This window comes from Monopterus albus, unplaced genomic scaffold (assembly GCF_001952655.1).
Source record: "Monopterus albus unplaced genomic scaffold, M_albus_1.0 scaffold102.1, whole genome shotgun sequence".
Classification (NCBI taxonomy): Eukaryota; Metazoa; Chordata; class Actinopteri; order Synbranchiformes; family Synbranchidae; genus Monopterus; species Monopterus albus.
In genome coordinates this window covers 262,568-272,230 of record NW_018127982.1, presented here as the reverse complement: position 1 = coordinate 272,230, position 9,663 = coordinate 262,568, and the positions used below count along the sequence as shown (strand labels likewise).

The 9,663-nt window shown below is 39.3% G+C and overlaps 1 protein-coding gene across 1 annotated transcript in view; it reads left to right on the top strand.

Annotated features, from left to right (window-relative positions):
* Positions 1-1,352: 1,352 nt before the first annotated feature.
* Positions 1,353-9,663, top strand: part of LOC109965610 (5-hydroxytryptamine receptor 4) — a 26,045-nt gene continuing 17,734 nt past the window's right edge. The window contains exon 1 of the mRNA XM_020609762.1: positions 1,353-1,446. The gene's annotated coding sequence lies outside the window, so the exon portion shown is untranslated. The remainder of the gene's footprint in view (positions 1,447-9,663) is intronic.

The following is a 9,663-nucleotide window of genomic DNA, read 5'->3' as shown; positions in this document are numbered from 1 at the left end:
ATCAATGCCTCTGATTGGAATGTTGCATAAGCTTATTTGATGAGGTCACAATCATCAAAAAGACAGCCAGTTTGGGAAGAGGCAGAGACGCTGTGAACGCTCTGAGAAGACAGTCGGCAAATCAAGAGACAGGATTTTGATTACCGGTGCAGTTGTGTTTGCTGATGTCATACCAGCATACAGAATGATAACAAAAACCATTTTAATAAAAGAAAAATAGGAAGTGCAAGTATATAGAGTAAAAATTAATACAACCATATAGATTATAGAATATTTAACAAAACGTCATTGACAATAAGTCATCTTTAAACTGCATGTGGAAATCTCTTCACTAACACACACACACACACACACACATATAGCCAAAACAGAAATATGAATTCAATGGGACTAAAAAAATTTTGATTTGCAGGTAGTGCCTGTTTGAGATCTTTAAACCCATATAACTTGTTTAATATTTCATGTCTCGTGTTGCCTTCAACTCCAAATAATGATAGTCACGTCTGTTAAGTTTGACAGACTATGCTAGTAGTAATCAATGTAAAACATCTCACTTAGTTCGGTCTCAGCATAATCATAATTATTTAAAGCTGGAAAAGTCTCAAATATAAAGAGGTTACAGGAACCCACCAACACTAAATGAAAGATAACTAATGCAAAATGACCACAATGGACATGCAATTTATCATGAGCAGAAGAGCTGCTCTCTTATCCTGATTATATTGACCAGAAAATGACAAAAGTCTTTTGTAGTTATAAAGTGATTTATCATTTAAAACAAGCCTATGTGATCATTGAACAAAATTGACTATTCAAACTGATATTTACTGTACTGCAGGGCTAACAAGGTGTACTTTAATGTGTTCCTGTTATTTTATCCAGCCTCTCAGCAATGCACATGATGTTGCTGCAAGAGACCTTCATCTACAGTAATGTCGCCATCTAGAGGAAAGGAGCACAACTCAAAGACAAAACATAACCCCTGTACATATTAAATATAAACAACTCCCTTGTGATGTTACACAAACTTTTTCAAAGCAGTTAAACATTTACGTTTCATTATAAAAACAGGCACATACAAGGTAGGATGTGTTCACTGTACATTAGCTGAGACTGTAGCTCATATCTTTCCACTGTTGCCGCTATCACAGCTGTACTGTGATGTAAAAGTAGCTGCATGTGATCCGTTTGACTGCATTAAAAGGCCACATGATGGCAGCATCAATCACCACTCTGCTTGACCCTCTCTGCCTCCCTCCCTCTCTCTCTCTCTGTGTGGCATGAGGCTCACTGTGGGCCGGTGTCATCACTCATTTGCAGCTCAGACTATCTGGGCACACAACAATATTTTCTTTCTCGTTTCCTCATTTCAGCTGGAACACGAGTGCTGGTCTCAGACAATGTTTGGTCCTGATCGGAGGAACAGAGGCAAGGAGTCCGGCGCAGGTGAGAGACGCAAAAGGAATATTGTTCAAAAGTTTGACACAGGGAAAGAAGAAAGGTAGAAGATAGTTTGTAAGAGTTATTTCAATTTGTAAGGTCACTGATTAATCTGCCAGTTTTCTTGATTAGTCTTTATTCACAGAATATCAAATTTGGGGAAAAACCAAAAACTGACTTTCCAGAGTCAAAGGTGGTGTCTTATCAAACCATCAAAACCAAAAGATATTCAGCTTATTATAATGAATGAGAAAGCAATGCTTCAATTCCTCAAATTAAAAGGTGCCGGTTAAATTTTCTATCAACGGACTGACTAATGGTTGCAGCTCTACATTACTGAATGGCCTCATGAATATGGAAAAAGTGTGTCGGGTACAGTGAGGGAATTTGTTTGGGAAGAATGATGCTTACTCCGTCCAACAGAGGAGCACTGAAGCCTGTTCTGGAGACACCACTAAAAGGTACATGTTACTCACTTTTAGTTTTTCCCCTTTAAGGGCATTTATTACGCATTTGGTTGATAGCCTGTAAACTAAATGTTGTTCTTAGAGATGAACAATAATCAAATTAACCGATACATTTATTGGATGTGCCACTTTATTTTCTTTAAACCAAAAAAAAAAAAAAACCAACCTGTGTATAAGAAAGTCTTTTTATTTATAATATATATACTGTATATATATACATACACACACACACACCACTTATATTCTATACACATATGGCTGGCTTTTAAGAAGAAACATTAGCATACAGAGGAACTTAATGTGCTACAGGGAAAGAACCTTTCACTAAGACAGGTTTTTGCTCTACCCTCAGAATAAGTGCTTAAAGTTTAGTTGAATTTCTTTTGGATAAACAAGGTCTTTGTTTTATGACACAACTACTGTATCATGAGTTATAGGTGTGTCTATGGATGAGTAAACACAGATGTGCATACAGTAGGTAAAAGTCAGAGGGGAGAACAAGCATCAAGGGGCATTTGCACAGTTATTCTTGGGTCTTTGCTTTGACCTGCTGACACACTCAGAAAAAGGTTGTTGAGTGCTGATTTTCATCACGTTTGCTGGGCTGTCGGGGTATATGAAAAGGTTTGCTGCTGTTCAGTTGCACCAAACAGTGAACTGGTCGCCGACAACTCATCCAACTGGACTAATTTCATACACACTTGCAGTTTTCACATGGTAGCTCATGTAAACATTGTCATCTACGGCTAGAGCAAATCCTTCAGCACCGTTTATTTGGCTGCTTTTGACTAAACACAGAACTACTTTCAAACGCTGTAGATTGTACTGTTTAATATGTTGGCACATGTGGGTGCCGTGTGCAAACAGGAGCAACATAGGAATGAAAGTGAAATTGAATTCTAATTCAGATAAGAGTAGAAGACTGACGAGATGAGGACCAAAGGCTGCAAGTAATCCTTTTCATTAGATCAAGCTTATGAAATGAAAAAAAAAGTTCATTTGTTTCTTCGAGTTAAAGTTTGAGTATTAGTTTAGTGATATAAAATGACAAGGAGCAGAAATTCCTGGCACTGGAGAAGCTGATGCCAGAGAATAGCATTTTTAAATGACTTTTTAGATTACTGAAATAGTTGCAGATTTTCTTACAAACCAATTAAGTTTTAAGTATTGTAATATACAAAGAAAATAAGCATGTCTCCAGGGATGATGGAGTCCCACCCCCAAACTTAACTATAAGCAGCCAACCAACCTATATTATTGACAGACCAGTTTACTGAAAGCCACACATTTCCAACTTTTGTGTGAGTGAGCTGCATGACATTGTCCATTAGCTAACCTTTCCAGGTGACATACACATTGAGGCTGCACTTCGTGAGTACCCATCATACATTCCTGTTAGGACGATTCTAAGGGCCCACGAACTTTGGGGGCCCACAGATGGGTGAGGTAGAGGGCCCAAAACTGCTAGCGGTGCCCCTGCTAGTGAGTGGAAACATGGAGAGTGACAAATTCTGATTTACAAAAGGTAGACACTATGTGAGAAATGAACAAGAGCAAGGAAAAGCAGGTGACATTTTGCAAGTATGAATAAAACTTAGTAGCACCAACAAGGTAATGTCATTACTGTGGAGGTCTCAGTAGTAGATGTCTGACTTTCACACAAGAGACTGGAGTAATCCTCCTGTTAAAACTTGCAGTTAGTGTTTGCACAAAAGCAAACAATACACAATCTTTCCTTAAGCACCTGTTAAAGTTTCTTTAACCCTGCCCATACATCCTTAACTCCAACCATAACCTACTGTAGTTGTCATGGGCAGATCTCCAAAGAGAATTGTCCAAGACCGATGCACTTTGATAAAAGATGAAGCCTATAATGCACAGCTCCACAAACTAGTAACAATATGAACTGGACAGAACATTGCCACCTTTTTATATTAAAACATTAAGCAACTGTTACATTTAGGCAACTAAAAACTAGTAACAAATCTTTACATCACATTGCTGAAACTTCCCGAATTTATTTTCTTCAAGTCACTGCAACTGCAGTACATAGAAAAACTAATTTACTGTGATAGCATCAAAAATAACGTTTTGCCAACATACATCATTAGTTATATTTTGACCGTTACATGTACAAGCTAGATTCAACATTTAAACCCCACACACACAGGCTGAGGTCATGCAACATCCAAAAGTAATTCCCTCAGCCATTGATGAAATCCTCACCGGTAATACATTTCCAGTGCTTTCCCCTCTTCTCAGAAATTGTTTAAACTAGCATTAGCTTGCCAACATCTTTTGGCATGTCTACATGTGTTATACATATTGGAGTCCACAGTGTGTAATCCTTTAAAAAGTTACTGCACTGCCCAAGTCAGCATTAAAATAAGAGCCAACAGACCCTCTCATCTTCCCTCAATGAGTTCCAGGAATAAATCGTCCCAGTGTTGTAGCCTCTGGGAATAATAAATAACAGGCAGTTTGTAAAAACAAATATGTCAGTTACTATTAGACACACGTTGAATCAGGGTAAAATTTAAAATCAGGTTTTATTCTCTGGGGAGAGAAAAAAAAAAAAACAGTATCCATCAGCAGACTGGTAACCATGGCTAGTTCCCCATGTATGTGCATCTGTGAATGAACCAGGCAGGTGAAACAAGCTAATGCTGCGAGACAGAAATGTACTCAAAGTAACCTGCCTCTGGCAAAAATCGTATTTTAGTCACCATTAGAAAGGGGGTTTTACCAATAATGGTCAACTTTTTGTCCCTGCTATTGCCTACTCTGCACTGTCCTAGCCACTCCCTGTAGCCATGCAGGAGAGTCACTGCTTTCAGGCTCTTTTTAACACATCTAGTCCAGTGCAAACTCATTAGCCTGATTCCCAGGGTTAGCCAGCCCTTATCATTATCACCATCACCTCACATCCGTTTACACTTTTTGCCTTTTGCTCATTGACAGATATAAGCTATCATATGGGGTACAGTAAAAATCAATGCAGCGCTGCCAACACTGACCTGCCAACCTGTTTTGGTCCTACTGTTGATACTTAAGGATAATTGTAGTTTCAAGTTTTTAAACCGACAGGATAACCAGGTGACCACTTGACCACCCAGGGCAGAGGAAATGCAGGAACAGGAGTAGAAGTCACCTGGCGCAGTGAAAAAGTCGGGCAGGGGCCGAGACAGGGTGTTGCAAAGTGGGAGGCAGGTGAACTCGCCGAGACTGGGGGAGGTGTAGCTTGGCTCAGGCTGCTGGAGCAAGCGGAAAGCTGGAGGATATCCACAGAAGAATTTCAAAAATAGCAGCTATCTTCGAGTAGGGTAAGCAGAGACAGAAGCCTAGGCAGAACATCATGCACATGCAGATCTGGAACACAGGAGAAATCAGGTCAAGCAAGACAAACACTAATAGTGGCACAGGAGAAGCTTGGCCAAGTGTTTGAGCAGCAAAACAGACTGGTGAAAACCAAGAGGCAGCATCACGGCTAAATACTATGAGGCCTGATTGTAGAGTGACCACAGCTGTCCCAATCAACCACATCAGAGAGATAGAGATGTGTCCTGACATTTTCACTCTCATGTCCTAAAGGGTATTGGTCACTATACTGTAGCTTTTCTTCCTGGTCCCAAAGCAGCAGAGTTTTGAATGGCTTTGGATAACAATTCACACTTTTTTGGTTTGTTTTAGCTGCCAAATATGGTCTTTAAACTGAGAAAAGTGCCTCCAGATGCTGCCTGGTTATTCAGCTGCTTGTTACACAGGATGGCAGTTTATGAAAACCCACCAGATTAATTGTCCTAATTGTACATCACATGCCACATCTCCTGTGGAAAAGTCACTGCAAAGTTAAAGTTAGTCAGTGGAGCAGACGTTGTCATGTACTTGATCTCTAAAGTTTTCCCCCACAACATTTAACCCTGATTTGAGATAGTGATTTTATTCTCAGTAGACTGTGTTCAACAGGATCTGTTATTACAACAATTATTCGTCTAATGGCCGATTTATCCCCAAAACGTTTTGACTTTAAAGTATGCCAAATGTCCTCCTGTTCTGCATCGATGTGACATAACACTAACTACATTTTTCCTTTTAGTTTAGGAAAAAACCTAACCGTGTTGGACAGTAACTCAGAGGCAGTAATGAGAGGTGGCTAGCTTCCACCAAAAAAGGAAAAATCTGCCTACTGGTAAATCCACAATTGTCTTTGTGTTATATTTCCTTAGATATAGACGTCAGCCAGTCTAAGTCTACAGTCAAGAAAACCCTGCAACCTCAGACAGTCTTTTAACAGAGCTGACAGCTGTTTAACAAAAGTCATGTAACAAGTAGCTTAATTTAAACAATTACTTTTGCTGTTGAGTAATTAGTAAAGTACTGTAAAGGAGTAACTGATTACAAGTAACTTGCCTGTACAGGCAGAAAACAGCATCAATAGAAATCTTATCAACAGAAAACCCAAGGGCAGAACACATGTACAGTGTATTTCTTTGACAGGCAGTCCCAGGGCATTGCAGTGAGGAAAACTCAACAACATTAACAAGTGCAGAGAAACAGAGAAATACCCTTTCACCCCAACAAGTGTTAGTGTGCCCACTGCTTCTGGTGGTAAGAAGTTATTTTATGGTTTTGACAGGTCACATACCAATTGCTTCGTGAGGAAACTTCACACCTTTTTCATTTCTAGAATTGCTCTTTTTCCTGTTGTTGCTGCCAGTGTGTGTGTGAAACCGGATGATACGGTAGTTGTTATGTTTGGTTTCTCATTGCTGAGTGAAACTGGGATAGGTTCTACTTCCCTTTTTCACCTTTTCACAACGCTTCAAGTCATTTGAGGTGAAGAGCTTCTAAACTCCTGTCTTATGTTCTAATCTTCATTTATAAATCATTCATTTACTAAAGAACAGTTCCTTTATTAAAATGTCAAGTGCAAAATCAGATTCTGTTTTAACTCCTGCTATCACGCTTTCCATCTGTACAAACTACATTCAGACAAGTAGGACAAGGACCAAATGAAGTAGAAGTATAAGGAAAGTGAGCCCTCACTTAGTGGATTGTTATTGTTAAAACGTGCCATGAAAAGACTGTCTCAGTCCATTTCTCAGTACTTTAACACTTCCCTAATCTCTCTGTGGCACACGGCCCAAAGCCCATTGTTTCCTTCAATACATGCAACATACAAATATAAAAGTAGTTTCCATAGTGCATTTGTTGGGACTATTCTAAATTGTGAATTAATACACAGTTGGTGCTGTAGTGACTATTTTGGGCATCCAAACAATGAATTTGGGAAATAAACTATTGTGGCCATGTTTATCTTACTGAAGGAACATGTCTATCCAGTGTAACTGTGTGGCACACTGATGTGTTTTTACTGATGTGTTTTTTTAGACAACACTGGATAATGGAGCTTTATGGCACAGAGGAATATAATCTGACAACACAGACAACACTTGCTAGTGGGAACAATTTACTGGTGGTTTTGGTCTTTTCAGGGGGGGGGTGGTGATAAGAAGAAGAAAATAGAATCCGACTTATCTTTTAATCCCACTTTCTAATGTACTGTAGGAGCTACTTCATTGACACTATGCACAGAGCACAGCTTCAGGTCCCAGTAATGGTTTGCTTAAAAGCCAAGCTTCCTTACTCAAACATTTAAAATTACAGTCTGCAAAGCATGATACATTTTAGTCTCCTCAGAAACTGAGACTCCTCTTCCAAATACAGACAAATGTTCCTATGAACACACAGACACACGGTTCAGCCCACTCATGATCTGAAGTGTGAGATTATGTGAGAAGTATTTATTTATCACCTGACAAGAAAACAAGTAGAGAGTTAAAGAGCAGTTAATTTACTGAATCTACTGCATTTATTGTGTTCACAGTGACGCAATGCTCACAATGACTAAAGTGAATCACTAAAGTGTGCACTATCACATAAACAGGTTTACACTTTTGAACTGCAACTGACTGTCAACAGAAACTCCAGGTGAATCCCAATTCCCTTATTTCATCACTCCTTCAACCTGGATCCTCACTTGACTCGAAAGTCAGTCGGGTCTGCAATGATGAAGACATGCCACAGCTCTTATTTGTGTTCTGCGGAGCGAGGAGGCTGTCTGGAGGAGCTATAACCGAGGATAGAGGAGCACACTCTTTGCCGACATCTATTACAGAGTGACATATTCCTTTGTCAGAAATCAGTTTGTGATTAGACACTTCACAGTAAGGCTCAAGGAAAGGATGTCTCATGTCAGTTAAAATGTGTTTCCTCAGTTCCTCTCTCTTCACAGTTTCTCCTTGCATCTCACATGGGCAGAACTAAGACACAAGGAAAAGACACAAGTGAGGGAAATGCAGATGCATTTAGATGAATTGAGATTTACCTTTTTGCTGTTTATGGCCAGGCCAATCTGATTATGAAGAGAATTTGTAGACAGACACATGTTAATATTTTGAGATGGACTTCAACTGACCTCTTCTGTCACAAGTCTTTGTTACTGCTGACTGTATGTTTACTGGTTTGATGTTAAAGGTACTACCTATAAGAAACAAAATCAGAATGTGAACTGAATATTCTTTATTAACCAACATCAGTTTCAGCATGTTAGCATACTGGCAAGAGTAAGGACTGTTGGCTATATAGCCAATTAAAAATATATTAAACAAGCAACTGTCCTCGTTCTCCAGAGATCATTCTGTTCAATTCTGTTCTGTCAGTCAGATGTGAAATGGACATGGTGAGCTGTGAAAACACACCTCCCTGGATGCACATCACACAAGAGAACAGCAGCAACTTGTCAGAAATATAACGCTGCTCCCTTCTTGGTGTCTAATTCGTTCTGTCTCATTTTTCCTGCCTCAGAAATGCATTTCAAGCAAATATTTTCTCGTTCCATGTATGAGTAACTGAGTGAGCAATGAGTAGGAGGGTGGTAGTGTTAGTTTTGTTGTCCAGTGATAATATCATTGTGTATGTATGAACAAGAGTGAGATAATAATGCTGATTACAGTTTCCTCCGTAGATGCAAACAATAATATGTAAATTTTCAGTGTGCTATTGAAAACTGGGTGTTGTAAAGACAATGATGATCAGCATCCAGTCTGTGCACCAATGTTTGGCTGAATTATTTTTTCAGAAACTTGACATTTATCAGTGTTTTTGTGTCCAAATCAGGGATGAACTTCCAGGCAGGGGCCTTTAAAGGTGTCGGTACGCCTCAGCTGAAGTGCTTGTTGGATCTTATAGTACTTATTTCCTGGTCAGGTGTGTGGAATTGTGAAAACAGGCAGGGTTTGAACTACTTTCTCAAGATCTCTAGGTATATTTTTCTGTTGCTTTATCATTGAGTGCAACACCTTCAATACTATCAAGAAGGGAATTGCAGAAATTCTGGGAATTACTGGACGCAGATGTGACAAACAGTAAACGGTGATCCGTCTAGGAAGTAAGTGTTGACAGGATAGCCAGTTGTCACAGTCTGTCAGGAGATAATATTGACCCTTGAGTGTGATAAGACCAGCCAGGCAGCAGTCATAAAAAGATACAGCAGATGTTGTAATAGGTGCTCAAAGCTGATAAGGCATTCGTTGTACCTATGAAAGGTGCTTTGCTGTACCTCAAGAACAGATACTTACTATAAAATGGTTCAGAGCAAAATTTCAAAACTGTTTTTTCATTTCCTACCTCATTCATCAATTTTGATTGAGGTATCATGCCATCAAAATTGCTAGAGAATTATAATACATCTGCA